This window comes from Macaca nemestrina, chromosome 4 (genome assembly GCF_043159975.1).
Source record: "Macaca nemestrina isolate mMacNem1 chromosome 4, mMacNem.hap1, whole genome shotgun sequence".
NCBI classification, from domain to species: domain Eukaryota; kingdom Metazoa; phylum Chordata; class Mammalia; order Primates; family Cercopithecidae; genus Macaca; species Macaca nemestrina.
This window is the reverse complement of record NC_092128.1, coordinates 103,194,106-103,214,471: the sequence shown is the minus strand read 5'-3', so window position 1 is coordinate 103,214,471 and position 20,366 is coordinate 103,194,106. Positions and strand designations below refer to the sequence as shown.

General features: G+C 42.0%; 1 pseudogene; it reads left to right on the top strand.

Annotated features, from left to right (window-relative positions):
• The first annotated feature begins 4,358 nt into the window (after positions 1 to 4,358).
• The window catches only part of LOC105475837 (protein C-mannosyl-transferase DPY19L1-like), a 105,398-nt pseudogene continuing 89,390 nt past the window's right edge, over positions 4,359 to 20,366 (top strand).

Genomic DNA, 20,366 nt, shown 5'->3' with positions numbered 1-20,366 from the left:
ATTCATATTAGCACCGACTATGTGCCAGGCACTGAGCAAGGGTTTTAGAAATATATAGCTCCCTATGATTCCTTTCCCATGTTCCCTTCTATTAAAACAAAATCTAGCCTTCTGGCATGGCCTAGACCAAATTTCACCTACTTCCTGAAAACTAAATCATGTTGGCCACCATCTCTTCTCTTTGGAATTCTTTTAGTACTTATTCTCCGAATCACATATTTTGCTATATAACTACATTTTTTTCTAGCTTACCGTGCCTGTCCAATGAAACTGTAGGCCCTTGGGGATGGGGACTTAGTAAATAAATTTTAAGTGCCTCTAATATCTACTGAAGACATAGTAAGCCCTCAACAACAGGAATTACATTCTAAAGAGACATGCCTCTCTGCAACAGAGTCGTTCTTGATGATGCGCTATAACGAGACCTAATAATGAACTCTGAGTTTCTCAGGATACTCATTGGAGCGTGAACAGTTTAAAGTACAAGGTCAGCTCCAGGAAAGACAGAAGATAAAATGTGAAGAGCAATAGAGTAGCAATTTACATTTGTTCTCACCAGACTAAAAGAATACATTATAATATAGTGTCAAGTTAATGCTGGAGCTTTGGAAAGTATAATGTTACACAGACATATTTTGTTGCACTCATTTTAGGTTTCCAAGAAGTGTGCTGGAATTATGTCTCTCTTGGAATGAGCAACTGCTTAGCAAGACAAATGTCAGATTCTAGAACTTGACCCCAGGACACTTTTCTAATACAGTGATCAAGTGACCTAGTTTGAGGAAATGACAAATAAATGTCATGGATTTCTCATTCAGCTGTCACTCTATGGGTAGGAGAGCAAGTAGGAGGAAAATGGGGAATATTTAGAAGTTCTAAATGGGGCCTTTAAAATGCCAATGTGGAGACATAGGAAAACTGGTTCCCAACATGGTCTTCCTTTGACCAAATTACTTTTTTCATTGTCCATCTGACAATGTTTCCCTGATTCCTATACCTTATTATCACTAAGCTTTATTTCTCCACATCTTGTTTTCTTCTATGATTTTATGTTCTGGCTTTTTATTTTATGCTCCTTTCCTCCTTATAATCTCCTCTATCTCCTTCCCCAGCGTTTAAAAGATATATCTTTTTAATTAAATATTTTTATTTCAATGCCCAAAGTGTAACTTGTAGTGAGAAAAAGACTCAGCTTGCACCCCAGGGGCCAGGGCAGCAATTCTTTATAAGTGGTTGCTCTTTCAGGTTCCTGTCCTTAAAAATCTGTCTGCCCTGACCCAGTATTTCTACAGCATCACGCAGGAAGTACCTCTCTGATGCATCTGGAATTCCCAGAAAAAAAGCACATTAAAGCTGGTAATTTTAATGCTTAATTTCATTATAATCTTAGATCCATTCATAGATCATCCATGTACAAAATGTTTTTTTAATATGCAGCTTGCAGTGCTTGCAGCTTTCAGTTTGTCAGAGGGTTTTTGTTTTTTAGCATCCACTGCTATGTGTGGCAGGCAACTGGTCTACAGATACAGATAGAAATTAACTGCATTCCCATTCCCTGCTCTTGTGGATCTCGCCATACTAAGGATAAAATGAAATCTGGCATATAATCTTACATGACTGTTCTGGTTTCCATTCCTCCACCCTTTCTGTGTGAAATGCCTCCTTTTTGGGAGGGGGCATGAGGAGTTGCCTACTATTTCATCCAGGCCTAAGGACCCATGAGATGGGCAACATCTATACAGCATCTGTGGAAAGCAGGGAGCCATTCAGGCACATCAACTGCCCAGAGAGCTGAGAAGCTTGAAGCCCAGCAGACCTGGCTCAAAGATCACGTGGCTGTTCTTGCTCTCTCGCTCAGGGCGGCATTCTCCCCTTGTTACACCTTAACTTGGAATGTCAACCTCAGGATCTGGGAGGACAGAAGATTGCCACTCTCCTTAAACGGCATCCACTACTTTGAACACTTATTGAGCAACTACCAACACCAGACAATTTGAACATTCACTGAGCAACTACTTGAATATATGTAATTGTTAGATGCTTTACATACATTGTCTTATTTTTTACAAACCTGTTAACTAGATGTTTATGTTACCCCCATTTTAAGAATGAAGAAATCCAGGCTCAAAGAGGTATAATACCTTGATCAAGGTTGATATGGGTCAATGCAGTGGCTGCAACCTGGATCGAAATTGATCGTGTTTAAAGAAACAGACAACAAACAAACAAACAAACAAACAAAACCAAAAAACGAATACCCCACACTGCCCCTCTCTGGGATTCTCTGCATGGTTGCCAAGCCAACAAGGGAAACCGACAAGCACTTGCGGAACTGCATTCATTCACTCACTTATTTATTCAACAAGGGTTTTCCTGGTACAACAGTACCAGCTTAAGGGAGGCAGTTCCTGAATTCAGGGTCTGTCACATCAGGAGACACACAGCAATCTAATAGTTCAACTGTTGAACCTCTTTTTCCATGTGTCTTTCTAATCATTAAAAAAAAGCCATCAAGTTATTTGTATTATCTTTTCTTTTCGTTTTTCTTTTTTTTGAGATGGAGTCTTGCGCTGTCGCCCAGGCTGGAGTGCAGTGGCGCAACCTCGGCTCACTGCAACCTCCGCCTCCCGGATTCAAGCGATTCTTCCGCCTCAGCCTCCCAAGTAGCTGGGACTACAGACACCCGCCACCACACCCGGCTAATTTTTGCATTTTTAGTAGAGACGAGGGTTTCACCATCTTGGCCAGGCTGGTCTTGAACTCCTGGCCTCGTGATCCACCCGCCTCAGCCTTCCAAAGTGTTGGGACTATAGGCATGAGCCACGGCGCCCTGCCAGTTGTTTGTATTATCTTTAATAGACATTGAATTAGCTTTCTTTTAACCGAATAAATTCAACATTAATCCCAGTGCTAACACTGGGTTCAGTTGACACATTGTTTCAGAATCCAAGCCTTCTGCATCCCACTTTCAACCATTTTTTTAAAACCTGTGTATAAAAATAGTTGTTCCTTGCTCCAATAAAGAGATTGGAAAATCAAAATTCACAAACTAGACAGGGTATGAGGGAATATTAATTAGCATGACAAACACCCTCCCTTTATAAAATAATCCACTGTCTCTTAAAAAGGCTAACAGTGAACGAATACTGGTATTAGTAAAGAAATCACTGGGCAAAGAAACACAAAGAGAAAGAAAGCCAAGTGAAGTTCCGGAAATTACAACAGAGATAAGCAGAACGATGGGCCTTGGTTTACAACATTGGGACTTAAAGATGACTTTTTGGAACAAGCCCACTGGGCACGGCCAGGAAAGGAAATTTCCAGTTGTAATCGATGAGTTTGTAAGACTTTGTGCAAAGAATGCGGGGGTGGAGGAAGAACTGGGATCTACTCGGGTTTCTAAATTTACTCATGCACTCTGCTGTGTAAAAGAAAACAATTTTCCACTAAAATCTCCTATTTTATCAACGCAAAATTTTCCTGCTTTCTATTAAGCAACAAGGTTACAGCAAGTGTAACAAACTCAGTGTACTTAGGGATGATCTTTCCTGCTCCAGCCAATCCATCCTATCACCTTCAGCCTGGCTCCTACCCTGGTCTTCAGTTTACACTTGTGTCTCAGCCCTTATCAGCTCCCCACGAAATTCCTGGCTGCTATTTTAAATCGGGTGCTATTTTAAATCTGTTACTACTTTAAATCGGGTCGCGCCCATTCTTCGTGTCGGTGAGAGAGGGGCTGCGCTTCAAGTTGCGCGACCACACAGTGGGGAGTAAACGGAGACGGTGACTGGATTGCCATCCGCCCGCTTCACAGCGCAGGGCTCACGCACAGCGCCCCTGACTGGCCGCTCCGGGCGCCTTCTCCATGCCCCGACGCGTCTCGCCCGCGCGGGCTCCACGCGCAGCCTTAGTAGGCTCCGAAACTTGGATCAGCGCATCGATCCCTGAGAGGGCTCTTCCTTCGGCCCCATCACTCCCACAGCGGAAGGGCGGCCGCCTCCGGAAGGCTGCCCGCGCCCGCGTCCGCGTCCTTGCCCGGCCGAGCCCCGCGCGGGCCCCGAAGAGGTGCCGGTAGCCAAGCGGCAGCTAGGTGGGCTCTTCCCGCGCCGGAAGTCCGCGCGTGCGCGCTGGCCGGCCTGGAGGGCGCGTCCGGCGCAGAGGGGCGGCGGGGGCGGGGCCGCGGCCGCTCGCAGGGTGTCCTCTTCCCCGCCCCCCGGCGTTCGGCGGTCGCCGTGACAACCGGAGCGGCTGCAACGGCGGCTGGCTCGCGAGTCCCGCGTTGCCTCCAGGCGGTACTTCTAGGCCGGCAGCAGCTGCCCAGTCTCCGCGATCTCCCCGCCTCCCGGCCCGCTGGGAGGGGCTGACCCGCCCTCCGCCCGCCGGCTGGAGAGTGAGCGGCGCCCGGCCGCCCAGCCAGCCCGCCGTTCTCCGGCCGCCGTTCGCGCAGGGAGCGGGCGCGACTATGCCAAGATGGTCTTGCAGACGCAGAACAAGCACCGGGAGGCGGCCCGAAGCCGCCCCAGCAGCCCCGCATCTCGCAGTCGCCGCTGAGTGGGGCGCCGGACGTCGGCGCCGGGGAACCCGGGCCCGAGCGCGCGCCGCCGTCCCCAGGGCGCAAGGGCGCCGCGGGCAGTAAGGGGCCCCGCGCCGAGCCCGTCGCACCGCCCGCTGGGGGCGCCCTCAGGGGGCGCCTGGCCGCCCGGCTGCGCTGGGCTCTGGGCCTGCGGCGCGCGGGGCGCGGCCGGACCTGGACCACGCTCCTGTTAGGTGAGCAGCCCGAGCGCAGGCGACGCCGGGACGCGGAACTTTGAGACGCGGCCCCCCTCCCCTCGCCTTGGTTCCCCTCGTCTGCTTCAGCCCCGTCGAGCCCCGCCGGCCGGACGAGCCAGTTTGCAGCCCTCTCCGACTTTTTCTCTGGGACGTTCTTACCTTCTCCTTCCCCCAACTCCCTGGCTCAGCTCTCCTCGCACGCTTCCCACCCGCGCTCTGCCTGGGCTTTAAAAGAATGGCCCGGGGATCAACAGCTGCCTGGCCTGGCCGCGGGCGGCAGGTCTTCGCTAACGAGACTTGGGCGCTGCTGATTGGCATGACCGGCCGCCTTCCCCGTTATCTCGGCCTCTGACCGCCAGGATGGTTTGCTTTGGCTTGGAAACGATTACATGGAGCTCAAAGCAAAAGCACGTTCCATGTCCTAGAGAGTTGCTTAAACTTATAATTAAATTTTAGCGCGCTTTTTTCTTCTTGGCCGCAAACGCCGCTGGTGGCGCTTTATTTGTGATTCCCCTCCACAGGTCACTTTCTAGGTTGTGTTGTGTTTGGGGCGCCCGAGCCTTAATCCTCCCTGCTGGCCTGGGAACCTTTAGTGAGGAGGGCCCTCCTCCCCTCCGTCTGCCGTGCACCAAATGGATAATGTGTAATGATGTGCTGAAAAAAGTAAAGTTGAAGCATTCGTTATGTTTCGGACTGACTTCAGGTTTCCTTTGTTTCCTGTTTGACATTTCGATAAGGCAAGTTATAACAGTTTGGATAACAGGCCTAATTTTTATAAGTCAGCTAGTGAAATACTGTAACATTGCTTTTCTATATGCCTCATTGGGCTTTTGGCTACTGAACTATTTATTTACTGTTGCTTTATCCCTTAGTATATTTTCAAATTACCTTGGTGACCCAAAGTTCCCTTAGCCAGGAGTTGGAGTCCAGTATAAGTCAAGGAATAGGACACAGCAAATTGGCTTCCCCTGAGATCACAGCCACCACTAAAAGCCACTCAGTCATAAAAAGCTAGTCATCTCTGTGTGTATGTTTTAATGGGCTCAAGAAGGTTGTTTTTAGGGTAGTTTTTTTTTCCCTATTGCAGATTCAAGCCTAGAAAAACTGAGGTTTTTTTTTTCCCTAGCAAGTCCCCGCCCCCCCCCACACTTTTTTTTTTTTTTTTCTCAGTAGTGAGCTTGAAAAGCTGTCTGGTCTGCAGGTTAGAAAAGCTCACCTTGGGGAGGCAGCACGTTACGGTGGATGAGGCAGAGCTTTCAGATCTAGTACACAGCGGTTCAGTTTGGTTTAAGTTTCAGGTTCCTGCCTTTGTGAGTCTTTCCTTCTCTGCTAGTGGGGGGTTATCACATGGCGAATTTACTCCACAGGGATCCACAGGGATCTGCTAAGGATCATAACTAAAAGGGGTGGGTGATACATGGGAAGATACTTTGTGTTTAGAGCACTTGACACATTGTAGTTGTTGTAATAAAAGCAAATATGTGATGCTGATTTGAGATCTGATGACAGGATGGAGTTGCATTTTTATTGAATGACTAGTATAAACATTAACCACTTTGTAGTAAAATATAGAATAGCATTGCTTCTTCAGGGATGGTACGATAACAAATCTTAGAATAATGATATTTATTGCTATTTTCTGCATATTTTCTTTTTTGATTGCATTTCCTTTGTGTCTTCTTTGGATGGATGCATGACTTATATTTGGATGACTTATCTTTGGATTTAGTAATGCCCATACCTAAATACAGTTTTGTATTAATGTAACAGTATAGCACGTTGCTTGACTTGCCCCTTTGAGCATTGAAAGGAGGTACAGTGAATGTGGTAGACCGTATTCTTGGGTGTACCCTGGACCATGACCATCAGATGTGTGGAAGCTGGATGAACAGACCTAGGTCTAGAGACTTACTGTCCTTGTTAACCCTCTGCATGAGGCCCCAGGGCACCTTGAGAGATGATTGGGCCTGGGTTGCTTCTTTCTCTGGCTCTGTACCCTCATAGACTGATGTCAGACCTGTTTCTTCCCCACGATTATGCCCTGCCACAGCATCAAAAAACCACTCAGATCCTGCAGAGAGGAGCAGAGTTTAGACATTTCTGAAAGCTGCCTTATTTCCTGTTTCCTTCCTGCCTCCCAGGATGAGTGAGAGTTGAGCTGACATTATACAGTATTTCAGTGTGGGACTTTAAAATAGCTGTTTGGTTTTCCGCATTGCATTGCATATTCTTTTGTTCATCAAGAGTTCATTTGTAACTGATCAAAAAAAGAACAGTTATAACAACTAAGTATTAAGCTAGACAGAAATGGATTCATTTCTATTTAGAAAGTAATTTTGTAACTTGAAGCTCCATGATAGAAACACACATTTTTAAGAGTTAGAAACTGACTGGGGCTTTCCTCCATAGGTTCTAATCACTGATGAGGAACTCACTGCCTACCAACATGGTCTTTCCACTGTTGGGCAGTGTTAAGCATTGTTGCAAAGTCTGTTTTAATAAATATATGTTTTTCTGATTTGGGGGCATTATTTGCTACTTACTTAGTGGTAACATTTGTAAAGAGGGGTTCTTGACATGTATATTTTTAGAAGTTTCAACCTGATAGCTTCCTCATGCAGAGGCAGCTGTGACATAGTAAGAACGTTAACAATGTTTCCCAAACTTTTTTGACCACAGCCCACATTATAAACAATACAGTTTATATTAAACCTGTTCACACTTCCAAAATGCAACTCAGTACATATATGCATAAGTCTGTATGTTTGTTCATCTATTTATGTATGCCAGTGCTCCGTCAGGAAACAATGGAGTATTTTCAGAAGTGTGGGCAGGTTTAAAGAACCCACAAAGGATATTGAATCACCACCCAAGGATTGTCACCAACAGGAAGGTGCTACCACCTCTGGGTCTGAAGGGAAAGGGGAGCTTTATCAGAGGCTGCACTCAGTGAGAGCTGTGCTGGGGGAGCGAAGTCACTCCAGAAGAGTGACCTCAAGCACTTTCCCTGCACCCTCTGGTCTCCCTCTAGTGTCTCTCCCTGGCTGAAGCTACTAGAAACCCTTGGGCAAGGGGCACAGCTGAAACACTCTGTAGGGTTAGCCTCTTGGGGCTGAGAACAGGGTAGAGAAGGGAGAAGAATGGATTTGAAGAGGTAAATGGAGACTAACCAGCACTTATATGCATATATTTAAGACAAAAGTTTCATGTCACGATGTATATATTTTTTAATCTGGAGCTGTATCTTTTTATTATTATTATACTTTAAGTTCTAGGGTACATGTGCACAACGTGCAGGTTTGTTACATATGTATACATGTGCCATGTTGGTGTGCTGCACCCATTAACTCGTCATTTACATTAGGTATATCTCCTAATGCTATCCCTCCCCCATTCCCCCACTCCATGACAGGCCCCAGTGTGTGATGTTCCCCTTCCTGTGTCCAAGTGTTCTCATTGTTCATTTCCCATCTATGAGTGAGAACATGCGGTGTTTGATTTTCTATCCTTGCGATAGTTTGCTCAGAATGATCGTTTCCAGCTTCATCCATGTTCCTGCAAAGGACATGAACTCATCCTTTTTTATGGCTGTATAGTATTCCATGGTGTATATGTGCCACATTTTTTTAATCCAGTCTATCATTGATGAGCATTTGAGTTGGTTCCAAGTCTTTGCTATTGTGAATAGTGCCACAGTAAACATACATGTGCATGTGTCTTTATAGCAGCATGATTTATAATCCTTTGGGTATATACCCAGTAATGGGATTGCTGGGTCAAATGGTATTTCTAGTTCTAGATCCTTGAAGAATCGCCACACTGTCTTCCACAATGGTTGAACTAGTTTACCCTCCTACTAACAGTGTAAAAGTGTTCCTGTGTCTCCACATCCTCTCCAGCACCTGTTTTTTCCTGACTTTTTAATGATCGCCATTCTAGCTGGTGTGAGATGGTATCTCATTGTGGTTTTGATTTGCATTTCTCTGATGGCCAGTGATGATGAGCATTTTTTCATGCATGTCACGATATTTAACCCTATAATGTATAGTACATTCTGATTTTCTATTCTTTTTTAAAAAATATTATTTTTAAGCCATTAAATTGATTTCATGATCCCGTGTTGTGACCCACAGTTTGAAAACACAGGAACTATTTTCAGGTTCCATAACCTGTTTTAAATTAGTTAGGTGCCTGAGCAAAGCGTTTAGTTTTCTGAGCCTCAGATTTGTACACATATAAAAGGAAAGACCCGGACCAGAACAGGGCTTCTCAGTCTTAGCTGTGTATTAGAGTCACTTGGAAACTTTAATATAGTTTGGTATCCAAGCCAACATCAAACCAGTTAAATCTGAATCTGGGATGGGGAGGGTGGTGACGGTGGTGGAGGTGGCGGCAGCGGTGGTGGTGGTAAAGGGAAGCATCAGTAGTTTTTAAAAGTTAATGTCCTGCCTCTTTTTGATAGTAGGCGTCTAGCATCAGTGAGCTGATGTTCCTACATGGCAACAATCTGCGAGAACTATGTGAATCTCCCCCCCTCCCCCATGAGGACATGACACAGACAGGCCAGTTTGCCATAGCTTCTCCTGATCTCTACAGTTTCCCCAAAACTGGGGCTGTTATTTGCCATTTATCATCTGATTAGGCCGTTATTTTAATTAGAGTTAAGAGAAGAGTGATGTATTTTTTATACCTGTGTCCTTTATGAAAAGAGAAGACAAAAGGGTAGCTGGAGAAGGCTCTGTGTTTCAAGTGAAGATGGCAAGGGTGCTTTTCTTTGTGGTAGTGAAAGATATGCCCATTAGACATGCAAACAAAGCATCTGTGGTGAAAGACTCACATGAGATACGATTTACAAAACAAAAAAAAAGAACCTGAGTATGGAAAAAGTGGATGATAAAAACTACCTTTACCCTGCTTTGCATCAGTCCTGTTTGACTCATTCCCATTACCCACCTGGTTCCTGTGGTCAATGGCAAGGGTACCCCTGCTCTAACCTGGTTCTTTATTGACAAGGCTTTGCAACCTCAGCATTGTGGCATTTTGGGTGGGGTAAATTTTTTGTCATGGGGGCTGTCCTGTGCGCTGCAGGATTTTAGCAGCTTCTTTGGCTTCCACCTACAAGATACCACTAGTACCTCCCCAGTAGTGACAACGAAAATGTCTCCAGATGCTGGCCATTGTACCCTGGGAGGCAAAATTGCCTCATTTAGGACCACTGCTTTTATTCTCCACAGCTTACCAGAGCCTTGAAGCCCATATGATAGGAAACACTTGTGACTTCTTAGAGGCAGAAGTGGTCAGAAACTGGGTGGATGCAGAGAGTTGAATCTAGCTGTTGGGGAGTAGATGGGGGGAGCAATGTGGTGTGGTAGAAGCAGCATAGCCATTTCAACACTGGCCTGCATTTGAATCCTGTTCCTGCATTCCCTTTGATATTTCTCACCCTTAGTTGGCTTGTCTTTAAAATGGGGATAATAAATGCTTTGTCTAATTATGGTAAAGAATAAATGAGATAATACATGTAAAATAGCACAGTAAGTTCATTCACAGTCAATCATACCATATCATTGAGTGTCTACTAAGCCAGATGCTAGTTGGTGGGGCTAAAATGTAGAAAGAGACTCTGTCACCCCTACCTTCATGGAACTTACATTCTAGAAGGGGGGATGGTAAATAAATGAATATAATTACACATTGTGAGTGACTGCACTGCGGGAAAGAAACAAGCTGAGACAGAAAAAAAAATAAAAGGAAATACCCAGTTTAAGTAGGGTCAGGAAAGGCCTCTTAAAGAGGGTGATAGAAAGAAAAGATGTCAGCTGAACAGAAGAAGAGAGAGTATTGTGAATAGCATGTGCTAAACGTAGGACAGAGCTTAGCATGTTGAAAGAAGAGGGGGTGGAGGTGCATCAAAGTGAGATGGGCATGGGCCAGATCTTGAAAAGGAGCTTGGGTTTTATTCTCAGTGCAACAGGAAGCCATTGAGGAATGCTGAACAGGAGGAGAGTGACATGATTAAATTTTCACTTTGAGAAATCTGCTCTTGGGAAAATGGGTGGTTGCACTACAAGGACAAAAGCAGAGAGACCCATGAGGTGGCTGTTCAGGGACCTTGCAAGAGGGTTGCTGGGCTGGATGAAGGCAGTGGCTGTGGAGATGGAGAGAAGTTGGTCAATTTGAGATGTGTTTTGGAGGTGAAAATGATAGGACTTATGAATTGGGCTTGGATTGAGGGAAAGGGAAGAGTTATGAATACTTTGTACATTTTTGGCTTCTCTAATTGGGTAAATAATGTGGCATTCACCAAGATAGTGAAGACTGAAGACTAGGGGTATGGATGAGGGAATGGGTTTGAAGGAAAAGGTCAAGAATTTCATCTTGGACATGTTACTTTTGGGACATTTGTGAGATGTCCAAGTAGAAATGCCAATCAGTGGTGGGATATGAGAGAAAAGGTCTGAGTGGAGACATACTACAGGGAGTCATCAGCAAATTGGTTTTCACATTAATGGGAATTGAATTCGTATTCCCATTGAACTTCTATTTCCATGCTTATGGGAACAATAGCATCTTATACTGATAGGGGGCTTACTCTTTGCCAGGCTTTGTTCGAAGTGCTTTAGAAGAACTCATTTAACTGTTAACTCAGTCCTCACCGTGACTCTATGATTACTGTGCTTGTTTTACCACGTGGGGGGAATCTGAGGCACACAGATGTTAAGTAACTTGTCCAAGGTCACCCCTAGAATGTAGAAGGGCCGGGATTTGACCCAGGCAATGTGTTTCCTAAGTTCATGCTATGTTTCATCTCCTCTAGGGGGACAGTACAGCAAAAGCAATGAAGCCCTAGAGTCCAATTCTGAGAAACCCTAACATTTTGTGCTCAATGTTTTCATGTTTCTTCCTTCTCCAGGAAAAAGAAGGAAAAGAGGGTCATACAGGAACAAGAAGTAGAAAGAGCATATTAGGGGTGGCATAAGGGCCAAGAAAAGCCAAGTAAGCATGAGGCCCAGGGACACAAGCCATCTTGGTGTGCTTGCTGTCAAACAGACACGTAGACCCAACTGAGCACCAACTGTGAGAGTGTGTTTATGTTAATTCACAGAGGTCATGCCAATGGGAATTTGGGATTTTAAAGAATTTCTTTAATGTTTCTAGCCATTTTTTTTCTTTCTAAAATAGACTTCTCGCTAACTCTAAAGAATGTTTATAATCACCTAAACATATTTTATTATTAAAAGATACAGTTAGAAGGTTTCTGAATACGTGATGTTCATTAGCATCCAAATAACAAATTTGGTGAGTTTAGTTTATATAAATATAAGCATATGTTATCTATTTGTGATTGATTTTTGGCCAATAATATGGCATCAATACTGAGAGCACATACAATTTTATGTACATATGGGTATTTGGATGTTGCTAATATATGAACAGTGGCTGCTTTGCATTGTAAATACTTATCCTATTAGGCTGTATTAATTTCTCTTAGTGAGTGTGTTAGGTATATTAATGTTTCTTAAAGTTCATGCTAATGAGGCACAGTTGTTCCTTCGTATCCCTGAGGGATTGGTTCAAGGACCTCCCTCTGATATCAAAATCTGCAGATGCTCAAGTCCCTAGTATAAAATGGCATAGTATTTGCCTATAATGTACACACATACTCCTGGATACTTTAAATCATCTCTACATTACTTAGAATACCTAATAGAATGTAAATGTTACGTATATATTTGTTATACTGTATTGTTTAGGGAATAATATCTGTGTGTGTTCAGTACAGATGGATGTTTGCCCCCTACTATTTTCAATCTGAGGTTGGTTGAATCCACGGATGTGGAACTAACAGATATGGAGGACTGACTAAATCTACATTGTCATAGAGACCATAAACCTGTGTACATACTTCCAAATGGGGTAACTTTAGGCTTTATTATTCATATGTTTAATCCTAAATTCCTGTTTTGCTAGTTCTTTTGCCATCAGCTTGTACATTAGCCAAACCATTGGGACATTACTCTTCCAGGGGAAGAGGCTGCTAGTTTTATTTAGTTACTATTAGAACCATTTAGTTCTAATGGTTACTAGTCATCAAAGCTAGTAAAAATTACGTCTGTATCTAGGTCCAGATGTTGTTTAATCTCATAAAGGGCAGTCTTGTTTCACAGGGAAGATCATTTCTCCATGGAGGACCTTTCGTAGTTCAATCAAGAATCATTGACTATAAATACATTTAAAAAGCAGAATAATTTATTTTCAGAATACATAAATCTACAACTATTGTAGTATGTTTTTGTGCTTTAATACTGCTTTCTATTTTCTCAGCATTCTCACTATTATTTTTGTCCTGAGGGCTCTTAAATGAATAGCTGTTTCTGTTTTTCTGGTGTCTTTCTCTATATTTGTAGCCGATTGTCAGGCGTGTTTTTCAGCACGATCACTATCACCTAAAGAATGTTTGGATGGCATTTTGTAATTTTAACTTTATTATAGCAGCAAGTGTTAACATAATAGCGTAGCTGTCACCAAGACCACTTACAGAAGTTCTAGCGTGGTTTATTGTACTGATCATGAACGCGTGTGATTTTATCTACTAGTTTACAGTAGCACTAATTGTAAACACAGTTTCTAAGTCACTTGACCAGTTACTTTTGAAAACTTGTTATCTAGACAAATTATTAGTTTAGGGAGATTGTTGTAATTGAGAAGAGTGAGGCTTTGTCCATAGTTTTAATACTAAAATCTGCCCAAAGTGCTACTACTATGCCCTTCGGGCAAATACGTTTCCTATTTCCTAACAGTAATTACTACTTTTTATAATATAGCTTTTCAGTCCTGGAGTTGTCAATAGCAGAATCTTTTTCTGCAGGTTTTCATATTAATCATAAAGTTCTTATATAATTGTTTTCCACTAAGTTTAAAAAGTTGTTGTTTTTTAAAAATGAGACCTTATTTCTCACTCTTTTCTCATCTTTCATATCCATGGGAATATTATAAAAATGTAGAACTTAAAGGTTACCTCCTAGACTTTTCCTGTTGAGAAAACTAAAGTAGGGCCAGGTGAAAGTATCATTATTGAGTTCAGCAGGTGAAGTTTGGGATTGAAGTTGAGGTCTCTTGGCTTTGTTAATTACATCTGTGTAAAGTTGTAGGTTTCAGATCTAAAGTCTAAGGCATCTGTCAGAGGCACATTAGTGGGAGGTTGACCTCATGTGTCCCAAAACCCTATGGCTCTTTTGGCAAGAGCACTGCTTTGGCTTCTGGTTATTTGGGGGAATCACTCTTTTATATCTTTATGGTCAACCTATCAGTCTCTTTTTTCTTTTTCGTAATTATTTTTGAAAACTAATCTGAATTTTTTTTATTGGTTTGTTGGTTTGGCAATGATATAACAACACAGTAAAATAGTAAAAACTATCACAGTTTTCTTAGTCACTTAAATTAAAAGATAATCAAGATTCGTGGTACCCAAGGGAAGCTTGCAATTTGAGGGGAATGCATATCTTACCATTGGAATGGGTTATCAGTTAATGAACTTGTTAAATCTCTTGCTGATTATGATGGGCCTGGGTGTGTGTTGTTTGTGTGTGTGTGGTTCTCTTTTTACTGTAGTGGAGAGATGCAGCTTCTACACTTTTTCCATTAGGTTTACTAAAGTTTTACAGCTTCTCTATGCATGCTCAGAAGCAGATCATATCATCTTGGTTGTGTATCTAGCTATTTGTTCTTAAAACAGTAAAATACATATTTTTTCAATAAGGAGAAAGTTAATGTATGAAAATTACTAATGTAGATTACTGTTTGATTTTGAAATGTTTGTGTCAGAGTCATTTGAATCAGAGCAACTCCATTTTGAATGGAGGCTGGGTAAAATAAGGCTGAGACCCACCAGGCTGCAATACCAGGAGGTTAGGCATCCTAAGTCATAGGATAAGATGGGAGGTCTGCAAAAGGTACAGGTCACAAAGACCCTGCTGATAAAACAGCATGCGGTAAAGAAGCCAGCTGAAACCCACCGAAACCAATATGGCGACAAACGTGATCTCTTGTTCTCACTGCTCATTATACGCTAACTATACTACATTAGCATGCTAAAAGACACTCCCACCAGTGCCATGACAGTTTACAAATGCCATGGCAATGTCAGGAAGTTAGGCTTTATGGTCTAAAAAGGGGAGGAACCCTCAGTTCCAGGAGTTGTCCATACCTTTTCCAGAAAACTCATGAATAATCCACCCCTTGTTTAGCATATAATCAAAAAATAACTATAAGTATCCTTGGTTCGGTAGCCCAAACTGCTCTTCAGTCTAGGGAGTAGTCATTCTGTATTCCTTTACTGAATGAACTTGCTTTGGACTCGCCCGGAATTCTTTCTTGCGCAAGGTCTAAGAACCCTGTCTTGGAGTCTGGATCAGGACCCTTTTCTGGTAACATTTGTATTCATATTATGTGAAGATAAGACTTTTAAGGTAAGTTATAATTTATTGTTTTCAAAACACTTATATTGAGTAGTTGTTGTATTAAGTATTGCCTACTTTAATATCTGTACACATATACATATTTAAAATATGTGAACATTTACTTAGTGTATTTCTCTGTTTAGAAGCCTAATTATATTCCGCTTTGGGATGGTGATGTATACTTTCCATGCTCTCCTGTTTTCATATACTGTATTCACTTTAAAATAAATGGTTTTGTCCTTGATTCTTTTGTGATTTCTAAGGCATTTCCTCCTGTGTGCCAGTGCATCCTCTTCGTTGAATGTGCTTAACATCTTCAAGCCTGAACTTGGAGTCAGAGAAACCCAGTTCTCCTCCAGGCCTAGCTGCATCCCAGTCATATGCCCCTGAGCCTCATGGGAAAATGTGACCCGTATCTGCCTCAAAGGCACCTCTGGATCATTTTTGCTTAATATGTGAAAGGGCTCTCTAAACTGCAACTGACAAACAGATATTAGACATTTTCATTGTAATTAAGTTTTCTAATTTTTTCTTAACTGTTGGAAAGCACAGTTTTGCTTAGTGCAAAATATATGGAGGAGATTCTGATTAGCTGAAGTTGTCCTTAAAACTATCATCACGTAGACCATTGGTTTCTAGATCTTACTAGGAGCAGTAGTTTCTTCAAATCATGACTGAATTTTATTTTATTTTTATTTATTTATTTATTGAGATGGAGTTTTGCTCTTGTTGCCCAGGCTGGAGTGCAATGGCATGATTTTGGCTCACTGCAACCTCCATCTTCCAAGTTCAAGCGATTCTCCTGCCTCACCTTCCCAAATGGCTGGGATTACAGACATGTGCCACCGTGCCCGACTAATTTTGTAATTTTTTTTTTTTTTTTTTTTTTTTTTTTTACGTAGAGATGGGGTTTCGCCATGTTGGCCAGGATGGTTTCGAACCCTTGACCTCAGGTGATCCACCTGCCTTGGCCTCCCAAAGTGCGGGGATTACAGGCATGAGTCACCAAGCCCGGCCTTTATGACTGAATTTTAAAAGCAATCATGCTTCTCCCTTCGAAACTCAATATCTCTAATAGAATGCATTCCTTCTTTTGCTATTCAAAATAGATTTCTTTCCCTATTCAAAATAGAAAATAAAATAAAACTGCCAAACCTACCAAGGCTTTGTAGTTCGAAGAGCAGGAAAATCAAAATGAAAACAGAAAATTGTCAGAAAATAGCTGTGCAGTCACCTTGGAGGGTACAAAGTCCAGTGTGTTGGTGATAATAGCTGTAGGTAGCTACTGAAGGTCGTTAAGTGCTAGGGATGGAGATGACCAAAGAGAAACTCCTCATTTTTTTTTTTTTTTTTTTTGATACGGAGTTTTGCTCTTGTTGCCCAGGCTGGAGTGCAGTGGTGCAATCTCGGCTCACTGCAACCTCCGCCTCCTGGATCTAAGTGATTCTCCTGCCTCAACCTCCTGAGTATTGAGTAGCTGGGATTACAGGCGCCTGCCACCACGCCCAGCTAACTTTTTGTGCGTTTTTAGTAGAGACGGGGTTTCATCATGTCAGGCTGTCTTGAACTCCCACTTTTTTCCTCCTCCTCCTTTTTATCTTTCCTTTTTTTTTTTGTTTTTTGAGAAACAGAGTCTCACTATGTTGCCCAGGCTAGAGCGCAGTGGCTGTTAACAGTCACAGTCATAGCACACTGCTGCAGCCTTGAATTCTGGGGCTCAAGAGATGATGCTGCTTCTGCTTCCCCAGTAATGGATACGACAGGCATGTGCCACTGTACCTGGCTTGGGTTTCATTTGTAAGAGTGTTTTCATAGTTTGATTCCTTAGTTAAGAGTTATTTAATCAGAAGCCTGCCATCAGCTGTATCTTGTGATATAAGAAAATTGAATTGTGTCTTCCAGGTTCATCTTAGTATGTTCTTTCTACTTGGACAGATAGCAAGATACTGATTCTCGTATGAGACTGATTTTATTTCTAGCTTGTTTTCTCTCTCTTACCTTTTCTTTTTTTCTCCTTTACTCGATTCCTTTTAAATTGGTTTAAAAACACAGGTAAGATTTGTCATAAAATTTCAGGCATTGCAGCAGTATATCAGAAGTGGTAGTTCCCTTTTTTCTCCCACCCCCAATCCTGTACCCCTAAGCCACCATATTTCTTTATTCTGAGTTATCTTTACCTGTTGATTCCATTCCTTTCTCAGTTCTGTTAGCGATAGTTTCCATCTAATGGTTTCTGTCTATTAGCGGATATTAGGCCCTCATATATTTTGTTGAATGAGTGAGTGAATGAAAATGGTGACTGTATGCTTAATTCCCTTATGAGCCGGTCAATCACAATTTTAAACGTAGCCCTGGGGCTTTTCTTGAAGAGCCAGTATTCTTTTTTTACACATTTCAGTATTTGAAATGCTTATCTTTGAAATGGCTTGTCTGTAAGATGAACATGTTTATGCTAAAATTCTAATTTAAATTTCTTTTTCTTACAGCTGCTTTTGCCGCAGTGTTGGCACTGGTAAGATTGTTTTTTTCTCCTATGGTATTTTATGCAGATGTTTATAGCTGACTAAAGCTATTTCCCACACATTTAAAGGAATAATTTCAGCATGATTAGTAGGAATATATATTACATGTAACACAGTAGTATAAAGAGCTAGTTTAATTGATAAATCAGGGTCAGAATAATTGTTTAATAAAAAAGATTCATTGTTAAAGAGGCTATATTTGAGACTCCACTCAACATTAATATGTTCATGGTGAGAGAAAGATTAATTTTTTTAATCTTCTAGCTAGAAATATGAATTTCATTAGGTGTTTCTAAAATGGTAACCCAATGACATTTACAGTTTATACTTTTATTGTGCTTCACTTAAAATATTCTGGTTCATTTTAATTTTAAAATCTAATTTGATTTTTTATAGAGGGAAATTTTAGTATAAATGCAATACATACTGAGCGGAAAACAAATGTAGATACTATTGTATTTGAGTTTTATTACAAAATTATCTGCAAGTTAGTCGATACTTTTATTTTTGCTTTTAGCTTACTTTAAAAAATAATGTTTACAGTGTAAGTTTTAACACTGTTGCTTTGTTTTCTTTTTCCAGGAGCCATATAACACACCTCTTTGAAAATGACCATCATTTTTCTCACCTCTCAACATTGGAAAGGGAGATGGCTTTTCACACTGAAATGGTTAGTTTTTATTTGGTGTTTCATCATAGTACTTTAGGAATTTAAAAACATTTAAGGTTTTTTATTATGGAAAATTTCAAGATGTTCCAAAGTAGAAAGAGTGGATGCTCTAGCTTCTATAGCTGACAGCCGCAGCCGGTTTTCCTTCGTCTACACCCCCACTCACTATGTCTTTTTATTTTTTTATTTTTATTTATTATTATATATATTTTTTGAGACAAAGTCTCGCTCTGTTGCCCAGGCTGGAATGCAGTGGCGCCATCTCGGCTCACTGCAAGCTCTGCCTCCCAGGTTCACATCATTCTCCTGCCTCAGCCTCCTGAGTAGCTGAGACTACAAGTGCCTGCCACCACGCCCAGCTAATTTTGTTTTTGTATTTTTAGTAGAGACGAGGTTTCACCATGTTAGCCAGGATGGTCTTGATCTCCTGACCTCGTGATCTGCCTGCCTCGGCCTCCCAAAGTGCTGGGATTACAGGCGTGAGCCACTGTGCCCAGCCAACTATCTCCTTTTAAAGGGAATCCTAGACATTGTATCATTTCATGCTTTCATACTTTCATAAGTGTCTCTAAAGATAAGAATTGTTTTAACTGTGACACAAAACCATGGCACAAGACATACTGGAAAATGTTTAATAATATCCTTAATATCATCAAATAGAAATCACTATTTAAATGTCCTGTTTGGCACCTTTAAAAAAAAAAAAAGAAAAACAGTTGATGTGTTTGAATAGGATCCAAATGGTGCCTACAGATTGCATGTAGTTGATGTGTATCTTAAGTCTTTTAATATGTGAATTCCTTTACCTGTTTTTGTTTTGTTTTCCTGCCATTCGTTTGTTGAGAAATCCAGGCGATTTGTCCTATACCCACAATAATCCACATTCTTCAATTATGTTCCTGTATCCCAAGTTTCCTGAACATTTATGGATCAGAAGATTTGACTTATTTTCTGGCAGGAATACTTCCTAGGCGATGCTGTATACTTCTATTGTGTCAGGCCAAGAGGCACATCGTATCTGGTTGTCTCACTTTCTGTGATGTTGAGATTGATCACTGGCTTCGGGTATTGTGATGCTGATTCCTCCTATAGCCTAGCCATCAGCCTAGGTTAGTTATTTCATTATCCTTCTCAAACTGTGATATCTAGGCTATCATTTTTTTCCCTGCACTTATTAGCTATAATTCTTCTATTAATAACTTTCACACAATACCTTTTGATTTCTCTGTGAGGTATACTTCATAGAGGAAAGACAGGAAAATGCTTTATTCTTTCTTTTTATTTACCAATTTGCAGAAAAATGAGTAGCTTCCCTAGCATCTTCTAGTAGTGATCAATGGAGTACCTTCTTTTGGAGTATCATTATGACATGATGGATTTTAACATATTTTGTAAACCTTCTTGTGTTTAGCAAGTAAAGCCCTTGCAGTGAGAGACAGGACTAGCCGACTAAGAATCCCTAAGCCTAGCTGGGAAGGTGACCGCATCCACCTTTAAACACGGGGCTTGCAACTTAGCCCACACCCAACCAATCAGAGCGCTCACTAAAATGCTAATTAGGCAAAAACAGGAGGTAAAGGAATAGCCAATCATCTATTGCCTGAGAGCGCAGTGGGAGGGACAAGGATCAGGATATAAACCCAGGCATTCGAGCCGGCAAGGCAACCCTCTTTGGGTCCCCTCCCCTTATATGGGAGCTCTGTTTTCACTCTATTAAATCTTGCAACTGCACTCTTCTGGTCGGTGTTTTGTTACGGCTCAAGCTGAGCTTTCACTCACTGTCCACTGCAGCTGTTGAGACTTCCATCCCTCCAGATCAGGCAGGGTGTCTGCTGTGCTCCTGATCCAGTGAGGCGCCCATTGCCACTCCCAATTGGGCTAAAGGCTTGCCATTGTTCCTGCATGGCTAAGTGCCTGGGTTTGCCCTAATCGAGCTGAACACTA